This window comes from Ambystoma mexicanum, chromosome 10, assembly GCF_040938575.1.
Source record: "Ambystoma mexicanum isolate Mex_15411 chromosome 10, UKY_AmexF1_1, whole genome shotgun sequence".
Classification (NCBI taxonomy): Eukaryota; Metazoa; Chordata; class Amphibia; order Caudata; family Ambystomatidae; genus Ambystoma; species Ambystoma mexicanum.
The window spans coordinates 1454089852-1454110129 of NC_090932.1; positions in this window are offsets into that span (position 1 = coordinate 1454089852).

The following is a 20278-nucleotide window of genomic DNA, read 5'->3' on the forward strand; positions in this document are numbered from 1 at the left end:
GGTCTGGGGATGTTTCTGAGCCTAAGCTCCAGCAGCACAGGGGAATGATCAGACAGTGTGTGGGGCAGGATTTCACAGCTCTGCAGCACCTCCAATCAGGATTTCACAGCTCTGCAGCGCCTCCGATAGGCCCTGTGACACGAAAAAATAATCTATACGTTATTCAATGATGCCCCCATTGTTGTCACACTGCCTGCGCCTGATGCGCACACTGTTATTACTGTGCCTGATGCCCCCATTGTTGCCACACTGCCTGCGCCAGATGCGCACACTATTACTACTGTGCCTGATGCCCCCATGGTTGCCACAATGCCTGCGCCTGATACGCACACTGTTATTACTGTGCCTGATGCCCTCATTGTTGCCACACTGCCTGTGCTTGATGCCCACAATGTTATTACTGTTCCTGATGCCCCCTTGGACATCTGTACCGTTATGCCAACAACGAATGGTTCCTCTGTGGTTCCCCAAGCCCCCAAGCCTGTACACAGAACTGTACCTACCACCTCTCTGAAATGTGGTCTGGTCAATGCCCGATCTATCCCAGCCCATGCTTTGGATATCCATGACCTCATACTCAAGAATAAGACAGACCTCCTCATTATCACTGAAACCTGGCTGAATGAAACTTCGGGCCTAGCCCTCGCCCTTGCCATCCCTGATGCTACACTATCCACAGGCAAGATAGACCCTGCACTAGGGGCGGCGGAGTACCTCTCATTGCCAAAGAAAGCCTTGCCATTAGAAGAACAGTAGGTTTCCTTGGCCACAACTGCGACTACCTATGACTTAAAATCAATCGCTCCCCTAACATGACTCTGGCTCTCCACATCATTTATCGCCCCCCGGGGCCCATCACTGAATTCCATAACTCCCTTATTCACTCCCTTTCCGGCAACCTGAAAAAGACATCCAAAGTCCTACTCGCAGGTGACCTCAATCATGGCCTCATTGATCCCAATGACGCCCACGCAGCCACCTTGGATAAAGCCCTATCCACCCTAGGATTCGTGCAAGCCATCTCCCATCCTACGCCCTCTAAAGGACGCTCACTGGATTGGGTTAGCCACCACAACTGCCCAGTACTTATTACTGAGAACTCACCCATCCTGTGGTCCGACCATCATTACATCCAATTCAACCTCGATACCTCCAAAGAGCCCCCCCTGCCCACTATCCCCCTCCCTCCAGGTCTCTCCAGAAGCTCTTGTCAACTCACTGCAGAAAACATCACTCCATTCCTTAAAGTGCCGCACCCCAGGCTCCCTTCTCGCAGGACCCGGAAACTCTTGCCAGATCCTTCAAGCTAGCAATTACCCATGCATTTGACGCTATTGCCCCCTCACTCTCAGGAAAGCCAAGAAAACCAAGCACACCAACGCCTGGTTCTCCCAGGATCTGCTCCAAATGCATGCAAAAAAACAAGCCGCCCTCGCAGCTTGGAAAGCCAACCCCAATGACACAACCAAACTAGCCTTCAAGACCATCTCCAAAGACTATAAATTAGGCATAGTCCATGCCAAAGCAAACTCCCTTAACACTAGGATAGCCAACGCCAAATCTGGCACCAAGGAAATCTTCACCATTTTTAAAGGATGAAAAATGGTGCAACGACATCCAATCTGCCATGCTCAACAAACTAAATACCCTACAAACAAAAATCCTGGCTCACCAAAAGGCCCTAACTCTCCAAATTGCCACTCAGAATAGTAACCAGAATAAAGAGACCAAAATCAAATCCTCCCCGGTATTCAACTTCAAGGACATGACTGAATCCAAAGTCATCTCCCTCCTAAAAACCATGAAACCATTTAACTGTAAAGGCGACGCCTGCCCTGCTCAGCTCATTAAGGACTGTGGCGCGACCCTTGCCCCCTTCCTGACAGCATTGAATGCCTCCTTCCAGTCATGGCCACGTCCCATCCAACCTCAAGTAGGTCTGGGTACGACCGCTCCTCAAGAAGCCTTCTCTTGACCCCTCAGCACCAGGGTACTATTGGCCCATTACCACCGCCCCCTTCCTGCTCATAATTCTGGACAAAGCAGCCTACCTGCAAGTACAGAAATTCCTTGAGGATCACCACCTTCTGTGCCTTCGGCATTCTGGCTTCAGGCCACGACATGGCACCGAAACGGCCCTCCTCGACTTAAAAAATCAAATGGACGACATCAGAGATGCCGGCAAACCAGCGCTCCTTCTGCTCCTTGACCTATCGGCCGCGTTTGACCTCGTGGACCACAATACTCTCTGCCATCACCTCTCCATCGCAGCCAACTTCTCCCCTAATGCATGTGCGTGGGTCACCTCGTTTCTGCAGGAAAGGGCCATGAAAGTCTTCTCCGACTCAGCATGTTCCTCTCCTAGTCACATCAAATGTGGGGTGCCTCAAGGCTCATGCATTGCCCCCACCCTCTACAACCTATTCACTAGGCCCCTCTTCAACCTTCTTGACACCCTGGGCATCTCATATACCAACTCCGCTGATGACACCCATTTGCTCATCCCTCTCACAGGTGACTATGAGCCAGACAGGATCACCCTTAACTCCATCTACTGCACCATCCAAGCCTGGATGGCTGAAAATTGGCTGTGCCTCAACAGTGACAAAACCGAGCTTCTGCTCATCGGGTCACCAACCATCCTGGGTAACCTCAACAAGAACTATCGCTCCTTCACCATCGATAATATACCCATCGCTCTGTCCCATACAGTTAAAACTTTGGGAGTCTACCTAGTGTCAAGGAGTTCCCCCCTTCTTACCTGAGTTCGATCTTTGCTGGATTTCTTGGTCGATGTCTTCTTGCGAACTGATCGAGTCTTGAATAAAGCTGCACGAGTCTCTTCCGACTCCAGCGTGCGTTCAAGGTTCCGGGATTCAGGGATCCAGGAGTCCGGGAAAGTAACAGGGTGCGCAACAAGCACACAAGTCCAGGAACCAAGAAAGGAAGGAAGGGGACTAGGATGGGGTAAGCTGGAAGAAGCAAAGGATACAATACCGCGAGCTACAGAGCACACCTCTCAATAGCATTGAGACGCGTGGGGCCGCAGGGGCGTGGCACATTTATGGGACGTACAACGTCCGCCGTGAAGACTGGTGCGAGGCATGTCATGTGATACGGCCATGTTGGAAGAAACAATGAATACAAGCCCCGTCGCGATAAGGACCAAGAAGTCCAGAAGGGGTGCGTTCTGTGGGTCATGACAACATGCCTCCTCCGAAAATCTATTCCACCAGGTTTGCCCGGGTGTATAAGGTGAAATCTTCTGAGTAGTCGAGGGGCCTTGAGATTAGAAAGTGGCTCACAGGTTTTTTCACTAGGAGGATATCCTTTCCATTCAACCAGGTATTGAAGCTGACCCCGTTTATACTTGGAATCACATATTCGGGATACTTCATACTCCAATTGGTTGTCGACCAGTAGAGGAGGAGGTCGGCAGGGTTTCCGGGAGGATTGGTTGTCAGGTTTTAATAAGGATGTGTAGAATACTGGGTGAATTTTCTTCCAAGAGTCTGGTAGTCTAATCCGGTATGAAACTGGATTGATAATTTCCTTGATGGGAAATGGACCATAGTACCGAGGGGCCAACTTGTTTGGCCGTAGATGTCAGGGTAGTAATTTCGAAGACAACCAGACTTTATCACCGATAGCATAAGAAGGACCTGGTCTCCTTTTTAAATCTGCAAACCTCTTAGTCTGTGTTCTGGCCCTGTCTAAGTTTTCTTTGGCCTCCTGGTGAACGTTGATGAGGGTTTCTATCCAGGAGTCGACAGTAGGTACTGGTGTAGGATGAGGGAGAAGAAAAGAGGGTAGAACCGATGGATGGAAACCTTGGCTACAAAAATAAGGACGGGTCTTAAGTGCTGAATGGTCAGATTTGTTCTAGGCGAATTCAGCCACGGGTATCAGGAGCGACCAGTAATCTTGAACCTTGGTGGCGAAACATTGAAGATACTGTTCCAGGGTCTGATTAGTACATTTTGTGGCCCCATTGGTTTGGGGATGATATCCAGACGAAAGGGCGCGTTGGATTCCCAAAATGCGACAGAGATGTTTCCAGTATTGAGAGACGTATTGAGGTCCTCGATCAGATATGATCTTGGAAGGAAGTCCATGTAAACGAAATATGTGTTCCAGGAAGATTCCAGCAAGCTCGGACGAGGATGGCAGCTTACACAGGGGTGTAAAATGAGCCATATGAGTGAACAAGTCTATGGTTACCATGATGGTCGTGTATCCTCGGGAAGGTGGTAATTCCACAATGAAGTCTGTAGCAATTAATTCCCATGATCTTGTTGGCAGCGATGGTTGCAGTAGAAGACCCGCCGGTCTCTTGTTATCATGTTTGTTTTGACTGCAGACAGCACAAGTTTTGATGTACTGTTGTACGTCGGTCTTCATTCCAGGCCACCAAAACTGTCTTTGTATAAGACAGAGGGTGTTAGTTGTGCCACGATATCCGGAGTGAAGGGTATCATGGCAGAGGTTTATCATTCTTTGTTGTAATTTCTGTGTAGGAATGACCAGTGCATTGTCCTTGAATAAATATCCTTCCTTAACTCTTAGGTTCCATGGATTCTTCCTTGAAATATCCTTCCAGAGGTCAGAGGACTGGGTTTGCACTCGGATTTCTTCCAGGAGGTTGACTGCTTGAGCTACAAAGATCGTGTGGGGAAACATCTTAGGATAGGCCTTGTCTTCAGTGGTTACATAGTCAGGACATCGAGATAAGGCGTCAGCAATCATGTTTTGTGATCCGGGAACATGAGTGATTTGGAATTTGGTACTGGGCAAAGAAGTAGGCCCAACGCGCCTGACGACTGTTCCTGCACTCCAACGGCTGTAGAATTTGAAGATTCCGATGGTCCGTGCGGACCTGAACTGGATATCCAGCACCCAGAAGTAGATGTCGCCATTCAGTGAAGGCTTGGTGGATGGCTAACAGTTCCTTTTCCAGGACGGAATTGTGTGTCTCACTGGGAGTCAGGGTTCGTGAGAGGTAAGCAATGGGGTGTTCCAGTTTATCCTCAAGTACCTGTTTCAAGACCGCTCCTATGGCGTAGTTAGAGGCATCCATTTCCACTAGGAATGGGCGATTTATGCCGGGTTGGGCCAGAATGGAGGCTTGCGTGAACTCTGTCTTCAATCATTGGAATGCTTTATCTTGCGGTGTAGACCAGATAACTGGTGTGTCTTTCTTCAAGAGAGCAACGATCAGCTGAACGATCTCGGAAAAGGTAGAAATGAACTTCCGGTAGAAGTTGGCAAGCCCCAGGAAGGATTGAACTTGTTTCACAGATGTGGGAGTGGGCCAAGCCAGTATGGCTTTTACCTTTGAAGGGTCCATACCAATTCCTTCTGGGCTAAGGATGAATCCTAGGTAGTGAACAGAAGTAACGTGAAACAAGCATTTTTCAGGTTTGGATAAAAGTTTGTGTTCACAGAGTCGTTGTAATACTGCCTTTACATGTTCTTCATGCTTAAGAGGATCCTTGGAAAAGATCAATATGTCATCCAGATAGACAATGACGAAGAGGAATAACATGTCAGAAAACACCCTATCCATAAAACGTTGAAAAACTGCGGGGGCATTAGCTAGTCCAAAGGACATGACTAGATATTCATAGTGACCAAAGGGTGTTCTAAAGGCTGTTTACCATTCGTCTCCTTCCTGGACGCGGATTAAATGGTAGGCACCCCAGAGATCCAACTTTGTGAATATTACGGCGCCTCTCACAGCTTCCAGGATATCCGAGATCAGGGGCAGTGGGTACCGATCTTTGAGGGTGCATTGATTTAAGCCACGATTGTCGAGGCAAGGTCTGTGTTCCTTGGTGTCCTTCTTGTAAACGAAGAACAACGAAGCATCCGCTGGAGATTTTGAGGGTCTTATGGTGCCGTTTTCAAGACTGGTGTCCAGGTATTCTCGGAGGGCCTTTTTCTCAGGTTCAGAAAGAATGAACATTCTGCCGAAGGGAATCACTGCTGAGGGATCTGTATCTATGGCACAGTCTTCAGGTCTGTGAGGGGGTAAGGCCTGGACTATGGCAGTTGAAAATACATCAGCATATCCCTGATAGGCCTCTGGGACTTGTATGATATTGGAAACCATGAGTGGGGTTTTCTGGTCTCTTAGTGGTTCTTTAGGAGGTGTTGAGGAGGGATCCAGGGATAGACAGTGGGACATACAAAACTCTGAGCCCAGGAATAGTGATCCTGCTGTCCAATTGATATACGGATTGTGCTTTTGTAACCAGGGCATACCCAATACCATGGGGTAATGGGCTGACTTAATGATGTCGAATGTAATCTGCTCTTGGAGATGGTTTATGGAAAGTTGGATCTCTTTTGTCTGCAGGCTTATGGGTCCTGAAGAGAGGGGTCTTCCGTCGATTGCTTCCACCGGCTGCATGGTGCTTCGTGTCTCGTATGGAATATGATGACTAACAACCCAGTCTTGATTAATGAAGATTCCCATAGCTCCGCAGTCCACCAAGGCCAGAATGGGATAGGTCTTATTCTTGGAGGGCGACAGGAAGGCCTGTAGTATCACCAAATTGTTTTGTCCAGGAGAGTTCAAGGATGGAATTGATGTGGAGCAAACATCTCTCTCCCGAAGCTCTGCTCCATCTAGGATTGGGAGCTGGCATTTCCTGAATGCCGAGGATGGGCTAGAGGACACTCCCTAACCAAGTGTTTGTCTGAGGCACAATACATGCACAACCCCGTATGAATCCTTCTCATTCTTTCTTGCTGGGATATAGGTCCACGGAAGGCTCCTATCTGCATGGGTTCAGGTTCAGAGACTGAGCCTGGGTTTGTATCCGTCTTGGTGGTATTCTCGAAAGACAGCTTCGGAGGATTAGCTCTGGATTTCTTCTTCTCTTCCTTCCTTTCCTGGATACGGAAATCTATTTGCAAGGCAAGGTCCATTAGTGCCTGAAATGAGTTTGGACGAGCCACTCTGGCCAACTCATCCTTAATCTCCTCATTCAGTCCTCTCCTGAAAAGGGTAAAACTAGCCTCCGGGGACCAATCAGCTTCCTTGACTAATTGCTTGAATCGGGTAACATAGGTGAGCATATCCCGGGATCCTTGCTGGAAGTCTAACAAGGCGTTCCTGGGCACTATAGACCTGCCCTGGGTGGTCAAACATGGTCTTAAGGGCTTGTATGAAGCCATCATAGTCATCCAGAAGAGTATCGCCGGAATTAATGAGGGACGTAGCCCAGGTCAAGGCATTTCCTGAAAGGTGGGAAATTATGAACCCCACCTTAGCCCTGGGAGTTGAAAAGTAATAGGGTTTAAAAGTAAAGTGGACCAAACATGAATCCAGGAATCCACGAAGGGTTTTTGCTGAGCCATCGTATTTGTCCACTATGCCGCCCAGCAATACACTTTCTTTTGTGGCAGAATCACGGGATAGAACTAATTGTTTGAGAGCAGCGTTTTCCGCCTTTAGATTCTGCACCTCGGTTGATAGCTCTTGCATGCCACGCATTAAATCCTGGACAGCCGCTTCCATGTCCATATCGAGTTCGGTCGGGTGGCGTCTCAAACTGTCAAGGAGTTCCCTCCTTCTCACCTGAGTTTGATCTTTGCTGGATTTCTTGGTCGATGCCTTCTTGCGAACTGAACGAGTCTTGAATAAAGTTGCACAAGTCTCTTCCGACTCCAGCGTGCGTTCAAGGTTCCGGGATGCAGGGATCCAGGAGTCCGGGAAAGTAACAGGGTGCGCAACAAGCACACGAGTCCAGGAACCAAGAAAGGAAGGAAGGGGACTAGGATGGGGTAAGCTGGAAGAAGCAAAGGATACAATACCACGAGCTACGGAGCACATGTCTGGTCGCTACCTCGCAATAGCATTGAGACGCGCGGGGCAGCGGGGGCGTGGCATATTTATGGGACCTAAAACGTCCGCCATGAAGGCTGGTGCGAGGCGTGTCATGTGATACGGCCATGTTGGAAGAAACAATGAATACAAGCCCCGTCGCGATAAGGACCAGGAAGTCCAGAAGGGGCACGTTCTGTGGGTCATGACACCTAGACTCTAATCTCACCATGAATAGGCAGGTCAACGCCATCGCTTCCTCATCGGCATACTACTCAAAACTGCTCAACGCAGTAAGACCCTTCTTAACCGCACAGAACTGCCTTACCATCGCTAGAGCTACTATCGGCTCAAAACTGGACTACTGTAATGCTCTCTTCAGAGGCACTTCCAGCAAAAACATTGCCAAACTCCAACTTGTTCAGAACGCCCTTAAGGCTGTGACTGGATTCCCCAAAAAGGACCACATATCGGACCTGAGGAGACAGGTTCACTGGCTTCCTGTTAAACCGAGCATCATCTTTAAAATCCTCTCCATCACTCACAAATGCCTCCATGATCTGGCTCCCCCTACCTCGCCCAGCGCATCGCCTTGCCCACTTCCACTAGGCCATCTAAACTAGCCTACACCAACATGATCACCAAGCCCAAAACATGCAGAGTGCGTGCAGGGGGCTCCAACTTCCCAGCTATCGCTGCCACCCATTGGAACGCACTAGCTTCACACATTAGGGTAATCGACTCCCACCTGGTGTTCCGCTAAGCCATCAAAACCAGGCTATTTGTATGAAATGTCAGTCCTAGCTCTCACTTTGTACTCTACTGAAAACATCTTGTATGCCCAGCTGTACTCTGTAACCCAGCACATATGATGTAACCAAGTAACCGCATGTCCTAAATGTATTCCTGCCTGCATACTCTTTCTTGTAAATAGCGCCTCGATGCCTTTGGGCTGTAGTGCCCTTTACAAATGTAAAAAATAAATAAAATAAATTCACTGTCGTGGACAGAAGAATAATAGGTGTATCGCCTGGCATCAGGGTGTAATGTACGCCATGCATCTATCAATGCCATTTGTGTGAGGAGTTGACCCAGTGTTAGTGCCATTCTGGTGGGTGTCCTCATTTTCGTGCTGGATCTGTCAGACTTGGGGCCAAGAGCCATGTTAAAATCACCACCCCATATTATGGTCGACACGTCAAGCTTATTGAGGGTTTCATATGTATTTAAGTAAAAGTCGGGGTCGTCGATGTTGGGGCCATACGTGTTAACCAGTGTTATTTGTTTACCCGCTATTTCCCCCATACCATAACATATCTTCCCAATGGGTCTATCTTGTGCCCTTTAGTCTGGAACCCCAGTGAGGGGTGTATGAGAATGATAACTCCCCTGGACTGAGACGAATAGTTTGTGTAATATTGTAGCTTCCCCCATTTGGACAGTATATTCATGTTTACAGCTCCCAGTGCATGAGTCTCTTGTAACATCACAATCTGAGGGCTATGCCTGGTAACATAGTTCCCACCCTTCCTGGCCTTCATCGGGTTGTTTAGCCCTTGCACATTCCAGGATAACAGTGGTATTCTCAATCCATCTGTGACATTGCACATACGTGTATTGTGACCAACCATTGTGTCCAGTAGTTATCGTATTCACATGGCGGGAACAGCAACCGCATCTGCGAGACCACATAACTTTTAAACTCAAAACCTGAGTTGCCTCTCTTCACCATCCGCGGGCCCAACTTGCAAAATTTTCCCCATTCCCCCTCCCCCTTTCCCCATGTAGCTCAACATAGCTAAACATTTCCATGTGTCCTGACCCCCACCCGCATCATCTCCCTGAACTTGATGATGCTGCCCAATAACACTCATAACTTGCCCAGTGGGCTTTCTTCTGAGCTGGTGGACCTTTCCAGAGGGACAGCTGTTGCAACCATCTGGCTGCCCTTGTCGGAGGCTTCACGGCTCGATAAACAATAAACTTTGGTCCAGACCAACTTTATTAATGTTCCTTAAACATTGTCACGCTGCGGGAATGGTGTTTCTTCATCAGTCTGCCGGGTGCCTTCTCTCTTCAACTGGTCTTGGTCACGCATTTTGATCTCCCCTCCGGTCCCCGGGAGGAAGTGGGATGGAGGCCTCGACATACGCCATGGCCTCCGCAGGGTTCTCGAAGAAGTGGGCTCTTCCTCGATGTTGGATTCTCATTTTTGCAGGGAAAATTAGGGCGTATGGCACGTTACGCATTTGTAGCTGTTTCATGACCATCTCATAGGACCTTCTCTGTGTTTGTATGTTTGCTGAGAAGTCTGGATATATGTGTATTCTATTTTCTTTGTATTGCAGCGACAGTCGGAGTATTGTGTCCCTGTCCCTGTAATTGAGAAGACATGCTATTATGGTACAGGGTGGAGCACCTGGCTTTGGAGGGGGTGCGAGGGTACGGTGAGCTCTCTCAACAAGAAAGTGGTCCGAGAGGGACTCCGCCCCAGAACAGTCCTCAGCAAATTTTCCACCTGTCTTTCCATGGAGCCCTTGCCAAACGTTTCCAAAACCCCGACTATTCTGATGTTATTTCTCCGCGATCTAGATTCAAGATCCTCACACTTTCTCTGAGTTTTACGTAGTTCTGCTTTGAGTTGGGCTATATCACGGCCATGTTGCGAGATTGTATCTTCATTTGTGCTTATTCTGTTCTCGGCTTCCGTTATGCGCGTACTCTCCTTTTCCACTTGCGCTTTCAAGGATCCAATTGTCACCACTATGTCATCCAGCTTGACGGAATCCGTTCTGTACTATTGTTGCCAAGCGGTCTAAAGGATCCATCTCTTGGCCATCGGGTGTTTGTGGCATCCCCCCGGCTGCAGCATGCGGTTGGGAGCTGGCAAAGGAGTCCATTGGGCCAGTCTTTTTCCCTCCTGAGCCCTTTTTCTCGGTGCGGCCCATGTGTCACAGCTATCGCTTTAGGGTGGACTGTGCTCTCCCACATATATATGTCACTGGTGTCCGGTAAGAGAGTTCGGTAAATACAGAGGGGGGTGGTGTTGCTGCCCTTACATCCCCACCCAGCTCAGGATGTGTTGCAAGTCGAATAGGAGTTGGCCCCACCTCACCTCCGGCGAGCAGCCACCACTTCTGGGCCGCAACAAAGGGACTCCCGTGACCCTTAGAGGCACGTTGGTTGGGGCTGCAAGGTCTGCCGCTGAGCCACTATACGGGAGGGGGGCCCTCAGCTCCTCTTCACTGTAATGGAAGTGTAGCGTGGGCAGCTCATGTGTCTGTGTCTGGACCGCGCTGGCGGTATAAATGTATTTCTTCCCCGATTTCACTGGGGCTCAGGTATTCTATTGTCCCTTGGTTACTTTTGTGGCCCAGGAGCTTTCCAGCTGCCCCCCTCCGTGATCACACGTCAAGCATTACCCCAGGATTAGCTCTGATAGGGGCACCCCCGCAGCGTTCCACTTTTCTGGCATCGCCTCCGCTGCACAGCCGCCGTTGGGGTGCACCTGGTCTCCGGATACGATCACGCGTGAGGCTGTTTGCGGCTGGGGAAGCCAGGCCCCCAGGGTGTCCGCCGCGATTCCAATCATGCCCCCAGCAGGCACGGAGCGCCAACGCCAGCCCGCGCCTCTGGGCCTCCTTCTCCGATGCTGTCACAGGGATTTTGTGTGTGCAGCCGTCCGCCGTGCCTCCCACAGCCTCCCCCTCTTATGAGGGGACAGCTGTTATTAATGTTTCTCCACGGGGCAGGGCATCGGCACAGTGTGTTGTCTCCACTCCATAGCACCTTGCTACGGGTGTGATGCCCCTCCCCACACTCAGCCCGCCTGCAGTCCTGACTCCTCGGACCAGCGTAGATAACACGTGGAGCCCTCAGGCGGCCGCGTCGCAGCCCCTCAGCCGCTGCAGCTTCCAGACAGGATTTCTTCGTTATCTCGCAGTGCACGTGTCCTGTCTTTACAGGGCTTATTCCATGGACAGTCCGCCGCCGTATTTTGCAGTATTCGTTGATCAGCTTTGGTTCTGGCAGGATTTATTGCGGCAAGGATTTCTCTCGAGCCAGAGCTCTCCATTCAGGCAGCCATTTTCGATGCACGCAACAGCGCCTCCCCCACCCCCCCCCCCCGAGCAGTAATATTCTAAGAATCTACCAGCTTGCACCAAATCTCATGGTCATATTATGAAAAATGGCCAGGGAGCTAGCTGGCTTTATTGTTGCTTCTATTGTAGTGATGCCCTCTTCTCAAAGATGTCCATTTGCTTCTCTTTCTCGTCTGGTGGCACAGCACATGGCAAAGAACGATGAACCAATCTTTTCCTGGCTACTACGGTACTACCAATTCTGGGCTTGGTTGAGCTCTGACACATTTTTATGCATCATCCATGGCCCTATATTTTTTCACCTTACCATCCCTTCTAGTGAGAACCATCACATAGCCACCACTCCACCTTCCCTAATGACTTCCAGAATAGGTTTGGACATTATCGTCGTCTTTGGTTTTTCTATCCCCTGGTAGAGGAAATCCTTGTTAATTTTCTCCATAGGGATGAGGTCAAACATTTTTGCTGCTTTAGCCATGGTGGGGTGAATATCCCATATCTAATTTCTGGGGCTGAGTCCCTGGGCAGATACTCTTCTGGTTCCCCGTAATTGGGATTAGGTCATCCACCTCATGTGTTTTGGATGAACGCTTTGACAAGGTATTTGGGTGGATGTCATCTTGAAAATCTGTGTCTCAGAGGAGTTCCAGTTCCTCTTCTCTAGTCCTCTCCCTGTTCGTTCGCAAGGGTTGATCCCCCAATTTGGGTGGTTCTGGTGTACTTCTCCAGGATGGCTACTGAGGCAGAGATCTTGGGGGTGCATCAGGCACCCTTGTCTGAAGCTCTGTAACTGGTGTCTTAAGCATCTGGAGGATGTCCAAGGATAGGTAGTGAGGTTGTGGCAGCTGAAGCTCAATTATGAGTTGTACCTGGCTAATTACCCAAGGTCCTGATGGCAGAGCTTGAGGTTTTGACGTGAAATATTCCACAAATTATTTGTCATCTGGAAATATACCCTCTGGGCTTTCAAAGTCACTATCTATCTGGTATTCAAAAATGTTCTCAGGAAGTATTGCAAATGGGTCTGACTCGGCATAGATCATAATGATACCACTTGTTTTTGCTAGCCTAGTGAAATGCAGAAACGGTTGCATCTTTTGCCTAGCTGCAGTGGCATATGCCCTTTTGATTCAGGCACACTGTGCTCGTCAGTTCTAGGCTGAACTTTAAATGAAATGGGTCTAATTGCAATAGGCGTTGTTGATCGAGTAAATGTTATTGCAATTGACAAGGTCATGAACGGCAATGTCAGTGGCGAGATGGTCATTGACACAGGTATTGACTGCAAAGCTTCTCCAACGCGGTGGCTGTGGATGGGTTTATCAATGAAGTGACTGAGCACGCCGTTGAGTGGCGTAGTTATGAATGGCTGCGTCAACGAGGTGGTCGTGAATAGCTTCATCAACAATGTCCTTGAGGATGGTTTGGTTGAAGAGGTGCTCATGGATGGCTTAATGGACTCTTTGAATGTCACTGACTGAAACGATTGTCCCTGCACAAGATGAACACAGTGTTTGCTCACTCTGAAAGTCCTAGCGCAGCATTTGGAAGTCGGGAGTGATTGGAGGAATTCTAAGAAGCCTGGGCCGGACTTTCACCCTTTGCTTTCTTCTCCACTGGTATCTCCTGATGCGATCTGGCTCCCTTTCGAGGAGTAATCCTATCAGCAGAAATGCCAGGTTGCACAGATGGTAAACTCATACCGTAGGTTAAGTCCGAAGCTAGGGTTCCCTTATCTAGCCCAGTCTCCTTGAGAGTTTTATTGGGGAAGGACTGGCAAGTATCACAGGTTTGCAAATCATGTTCTGTCAGAGGTAGTAAAGGCACAGGCCAGTCCTCTGCATAAATGTTCTTTAAGTGAAAATAACAATTTCTGAAAAGACTCTTCTTGGATTTTAATTCTGTTCTGGGGAGGTAAGGGCTCTAAAACCCACAGTCAATCAACCCCCTTAGGGAGGAAAGGTGTGACATTCCCTCCCTTGCAGGGAGCACCCAGTATGTAAAAACTGTCCCAACCCCCCCAAATATGATTACGCTTATCTTTTCCTTTCTGTGGTTGTTTACTCAAAATATTGTCGCTGAAATGTAGCCTTAGAAAACATTGAGAAAAGTAAAGGTTTGGGGGGACTCACGATGATCAAATCTGCAGGAAAGAATCTGAAGAGTCACTCAGGGAGCGGAGCTTCGAGGGACTGCTGCCCATCTGCCAGAGGCCCAAAATCAGATTGATGGAGCACTACAGTGCACATGTACTCGGAAACACTGGCTCAGTGTGCTCGCAGGCTGCACAGTGAGGGCTCAGAGTTAAGGTAGCACTTCTCTCCAACACTTCCGTGGTTTTTCTTGCATTATTTATTTATTTATTTATTACATTTGTATAGCGCACAAACAGCCCATGGGCATCGTGGCACTGTTACTTGAGGGGAACTTATTTACAGGGAGAGTACAAGTGGGATAGGCATACAACAGGTTGTAAATTTATACATAATTGATCATAGGTTATGAATACACTTAGCAGGTTAACAGGAAATGCAGTAGGCACGTCACTTCAACCAAAGTGTTTTCACTGAATTTAAAGGGTTTAGTTGCCTTGAACTCTTTTGTTATGCTTTATCTCACACTACCTTTGTTTCCTTTTCACACCATCACGGATGTCATATTCAATGTTATCAGTATGTTTCTAAGCCACGCACAACAGGATTTTTCCTCATTACGGGTCCGTGACCCACTGTGGCCATGGTCAGTTGCCACTTTGTGATAATGAGGACTGGAAAGAGAATGGATGCAATATTTTGTGGTTTAGCATATATTTTGTTCTTGCACCACATTTAGAAAAAAAATGATGGACAGATTTGCACCAAACCATCAAAAGGCACATCTGCACTGCTCAGTGCCGAACCTATTTAAAATGTTAAGCAAATCCGTCCAGCGTGTTTAGGCTGTGCACCAATACTATGAATTCACATTCACAACTACAGGAAAAACAATACAAAAAGTGCAAAACACCCCTATTATTCAACCAAGCACCAATTATTTCCAGGGTTTTAACACAATTGATCTCCAATCTCATATAATCCCAAATGAGTGAGTTCCTGACAAAGTGATGGATATACGGTTGCATTAAATATGATGTGAACCTGCTAGAATTTGATTTAGTCGCAAGATTGAGCGTCAATTTCTCCACAGTCAATGATCCAATTAACGCTTTCATGGTTCGTTTGTAGGAAACCAATGACATGCAGAAAGGATCAACTGTGAGTCTGCCATTCTATTTGTCGGCCACCCTCTTTATTTGTCCCATAGCACTGGAGCGCATGAATACAATATTGCCAGAGAAAACCTGGAAGAGGCAGCCCATGAGCGAGTCCCTCGGAGCGGTTGCCATTTTCCATTAGAGGTTCAGGCAGTTCAGTTCTACTCTCGCTTTTATTGGTAAAACATTAACCACTTAACTGCCTGGAAAGATGGTCCTAAAGGGATTCCCCATGCACATAGGCCTTGGCACTTATTCCAGATAAGTGACACATTAATAAGTATCTGGTCATTCTTGGAAATCCAGTTCAGTCACTATCTGCACTTATCAGATATACTCTATCTGGCTAATCATGCACTTGCCACTTGCTGGCTGCACGACCACTTTTCACTGCCTTTATTTATTTATTGCACTTATTATTTATTCTGCTCTCTCCTCTGTTCCGCACTTTCAACTCCTCCCCCTTCCTCACACTCTCCCCCTTTTCCCTCTTCCATGCACTTGCGCGTTCTTAATGTCATTGGGCCTAGTAAGATTGTTGTTTTTGTTTCTCCCTTGTTCCCCTCCCTTTGCTTGGTCGCGCTCTGAAACACTTGTGTATGAGCGCGATACAAATAAAATATTATATAGGTCATTGGGTACAGGTTTCTAGAACTAAGAACAGTCCCATGGGTTCTTTCACCTTATTTAAAACATAGCATATGTAGCATTGCGCTTCTTTTAAAGCAAACATTTTCATTTTCAATAACAAAGTAATGTATTTTAATGAAAACCCATGACTATAATTCAGTTGTGATTTCCATAGAGTGTTCTGTGCAGTGGTCGAAGTGTATGAAAAGATGTAGTGGAGCTATGTTCCCTGCCGGTCTGCCCCGCTCTCTACAAACCGCATCGCTTCACCCCTCCCACTCACACTCGAAACCCCCAAACAAACACACCTGTTATTTAAGGGAATGTTCAGTGCAGTGCACTGAAGTGCAAGCTTCAAGTTGTTCCTACACTTTTATTTTAAAATGAAACCGTTCCAGAACGGTTTCTTTTTAAAATAAAAGGATAGGAACAGTGAAACTTAAAAATAAAAAGTATAGGAGCACCGCTCCCGACTGCTCCCGCCCACTTCGACCTCTGGTTCTGTGTATTATTTCCATATAGAGCACTGGAATCCAAATGGATTCTTCAGCTGACATCTTTCAATGGTGTCCAGTCAAAGGATCAAAAACAAAAGAATTGAATACAATAGTTTTGAGTCAAAAGGACTGAAAAAAAAGGTTGAATATCCCCGGTGCTGCAGCCTCTGGAGTCTGGATCTCCACAGATTACATGTAAAAACAAAAGGGGGGTGAGGCGCTCTCCAATTCCTGGCCAATATACTACCTGAAGAAAGATTTTTTTTTTTATATAACTGGGTTAAATCCCAAAAGTGTCCAATTCACGGGGTTAGATCCCAATTGTTGCCAAAATGTGCACAGTGTTGGATCCCTTCTGCTGCATTTGCACTGCTGTTCTCCTCCTCCTAGCGCTTTCGTGTCCCAACACTCTTCGGGGAGGCTGTGTTGCCTTGCTGTTCATGTGAATCCAATTAAATTGCTAATGCAGTCTCTAAGGATTATGGGAGCTGTAGTGAAAACATTTGTTCAGTTCAGGAGACCAAGGAAAGACTCCCCTACAGGAGCACACATCTTACCCTTAGCAGGGGGAGGGGGAAAAACCCTAACTATGGTTCTCCACTGTAGGGAAAAATATCCCCGGTGCTGCAGCCTCTGGAGTCCGGATCTCCACAGATTACATGTAAAAACAAAAGGGGGGTGAGGCGCGCACTCCAATTCCTGGCCAATATACTACCTGAAGAAATATATATATTTTTTTTATAACTGGGTTAAATCCCAAAAGTGTCCAATTTATTGAAGAGAACATATATCGAATCTTTTAAATCGAAAATGTTTATAGTGTATGTATTTTGGGGTCGGGTTAACGGTTAAATATTTTTAGCAAAATGGTTGGGGTGGGTTTTAAGGGGTCGGAAATGGTGGTTTAGGGGGAAGCCACCTCCCCCCAACAAAAAAAAGAAACTAAAAAAAGTGCTTTCATTATAAAAATGTTCCAAATATTCAATATGTTCTTTCAATAAATAATTTCTCTATATAAAGACATGTAACCGATTTCAAGCTTTAATTTTACATTCTGTTTTGCAAACGTAGAAAACTGCACAGAGGCGACTCAAAAACACATAAAAAGGAGTATTTCATGAGTGTAGGAACAGCCAATCCTTTGATCGTGTATGCACGGTTAAGGATATGACCTCATGTGTTTGCTCCGTGTACAGTTAACAAAGTATGAATGTTACCTATTGCAAATCACATGTTTGTGATGATGCATAAAAGGGTTTCTATTTATCTGTGCCATTTGTACAGGTTGCCTGATTTTCAAATAATGTATACGTCAGCAAGTGGATCCCATAGAAGCCAACTGATATATTTCAGCCTTCCTGTAAACAGTCCCTGCTGCCTCATGCTTTTCACCTGAAAGCAGGAAGTCTAGGTATGCATTCCAGTAACCATTCACAAATGGATCCAGTTGCCTACAGATGTGTGGTTGTACATGTCCTCAATTGCTATCAAGGGGCATTTTAATTTTATGATATGAATTGCATTGTTAAAACAGAAATGCTTCAACTGGATCAAAAACAAAAGCATTTCTCACATGTCAATGGAAGTTTACTCACAAAAGCTGACACAGAACTCCTTGCGATATTCCACCCTGCAGTAACCTGCCACTGCTGTCAGGGCCTTTTGGCTTGAAGGGAGAGTGCCCTGTTGGAAATTCCACTGCACTTTACTATTGCCAAATAATTTCTACTGGATCCAATTGTTGACATATATGATTTTATACCTCTACCAAACTGCTTTGAAGAAAGTTAGATTTTTGTGATGATTTCTGTCCATCACTGTGCACTGCAACCATACACCTGCAGATAGCACCACTCTTTCCCTCTTTAATCACGACCCCTCTTTCCCTTACTCCTCTTCACCTGTCTTTCCATCACCTCAGGTTGTCTCACTCTCACTCATTGCCTTACTTCATAGACCTCTTTGCAATACCTATACCAAAGTCAAAAAGCCAAAAGTAGTGGCTTTGTCAAGCTTGTTTTTGGATAGGACTTCTTAAGGCTGCCACTGTTTTATTGCGAGAGAGAGCGAGAGAAAGAGCAAGAGAGCAAGAGAGCGAGAGAGAGAGAGAGAGAGAGAGAAAGAGAGAGAGAATTAGATTGTCATTGATTGATTGGCCTGGAATCAAGAAATGTTGATAATGTGGAGAATCCAGTTCTCCTGTTTCCAAATTATACATGGACACCTAGAACAGTTTGACACAAATCTGAAGTTCCATATCACTCAAGCTTCCCACACAATTGTCTATTGTGTACTGGGAGGACAGGATGCAAGATATCTTTCATAAACCGTTCTCCGAAGGAATCTCCAGACCCACCAAACATTGCAGCTTATGACTTGATTGACTTTTCTGTGAAACAACCAGGGCAAATTAGTGAACCTGACAATAGATAGGAGGTGTTAGGAACATGTTAGGCACAATAAGAAGAGTTCACTTTTAGAGGAACGTGGAAAGTTGGGTTTGGAACCTCAGTTACAATGTCGCTGGATAAGGCAGTTGCCAATAGGTATAGTTGCACCCTGGTATGACATTCCAATGACTGTTGGACACAGTTGGATGATTAAAGTTGGTCAGATTTATTTGTGTGTTGGTCAAATCACTATAGTTGCTCAAGGTGAGCAAACATACTTGTTTGTAGTTGCATATTGGGTGTATGCCATTTGCATGCCATGAATTGCCAACACGTGTTTTGACCTATGGTCTTTCTCAAGGCATGTAAAGACAGGCCCGCTTGGTCTTGGAGTGAGTAGCTGAATAGCCTCTAAAGCCCGGCGGGGTTTGTAGATTGCATTGCAGGCTCACAGTGATTGTCTGATAATCATAGGTTGAAACACGTGTTTCATTAAATACAACACACTGTGACCAGACAGTATAAACTTCCACAACTTTACAACTCACAGCCCAGATCCTATCCCCGATTTCAAGATCACTGCAGCCATCGTCCCCTCACCACAGCTTTTCCCCTTATCCCTCATTGTCCGGTGAAAGTCTGTTCCCTCTCCATTTCGCAGTGTCCCTACCCGCCATCTCAGAAGACCCACTGTCCTGCTTTACGTCCCTCTACTCCACATTTCCCTTCATGTTCCTGTTGATCAGTTCATGGGGGTTTTAAGTCCGAGCTGGACGCCAGTTGGTTCAACAGTTGTCCCCAGGCCATTTTTAAATTATTTCCCCGCTCAGAGTCTTTCTGTTTTCTTAAGTACTCTAGCTCGTACAAACCCGACTGATGCACATCCTGGAGCCATTGCCTCAGTGACGGCCCGCTCGCCCCTTTCCATGAGATTACTATTCATCTCTTGGCTAGGACTAACAGAAATCTGGTAATTTTATTTCATGTTTTATGTCTCGTTTTCCCTGGTAAGAGGATCCATAAACATACAACATGAGTACATTCGTAATTACTCCCCAATAACTTGTTCAAACGTCCCACCACTCCTCCCAGTATCCAGCAATCACGGGCAGTCCCAAATCATGGGCCAGAAAGCTGCATGACCACATCCACATTGCGAACATTCATGTGTCATGGAAGGATCTATTGTGTGCAACTTCTCCAGCGTCAAATAACCCTATGTAATGGAATTGAATCCGTTGCAACTGTGCATTTCTGGATACCCTTTTAACCTGTTGCCACATCTTTACCCACATTTTGTCAGAGATCGGCGAACCTGTGTCTCTCTCCCACTTTTCCTTACCTTCAATTACTTATCTTCTTGTGCGGTTTGTAGGGCCATGTACACCGTGGAAATCCCTCCCCCTGTCTGCCCCGAGTTCCAACAACATTTGCACCACAGGGCTTGTCTCTGGCTCTTCCGGAATTCCCTCCCACAGTGCTGCTATCTCTGCACCACCTTTGCATATGTGAGGAAGTTTCCACTCGCTACCCCATAGTTCTGTCGCCACTCATCAAAAGTCAGTAGTTTGCCA